At 42.9% G+C, this 294-nt stretch overlaps 1 non-coding gene across 1 annotated transcript; it reads left to right on the plus strand.

Moving 5' to 3' along the window:
- trnar-ucu (transfer RNA arginine (anticodon UCU)) lies at positions 1–85 on the plus strand. The gene is given in 2 exon segments: positions 1–37; positions 50–85. It is a non-coding gene; the product is annotated as a tRNA-Arg (tRNA).
- The last annotated feature ends 209 nt before the right edge of the window (positions 86–294 follow it).

A 294-nucleotide genomic window follows, 5' to 3' on the forward strand; every position in this document is an offset into this window, starting at 1 on the left:
GGCTCCGTGGCGCAATGGATAGCGCATTGGACTTCTAGCGGCTGAAGGCATTCAAAGGTTCCGGGTTCGAGTCCCGGCGGAGTCGGTACTTTTTGCCTCTCTGTGTGAGTGTGTGTCTGCATGTACCCCAATCAGTAATTTAAAATGCAGCAGCTTCACCAGGGAGAGGAAGCAAATAATCACTAATTTCCCACTGAGTCCACAACTAAGGAATTTATTCCCTCTTAATTTCAATTAGATTTATGCAGCAAAATTCGAATTATTCCAATTTCTTAGTCTGCATATTTTATATTT

The sequence above is a fragment of the Carcharhinus amblyrhynchos genome, chromosome 33 (genome assembly GCF_965287045.1).
Source record: "Carcharhinus amblyrhynchos chromosome 33, sCarAmb.v2.hapA, whole genome shotgun sequence".
In the NCBI taxonomy this organism is placed as follows: domain Eukaryota; kingdom Metazoa; phylum Chordata; class Chondrichthyes; order Carcharhiniformes; family Carcharhinidae; genus Carcharhinus; species Carcharhinus amblyrhynchos.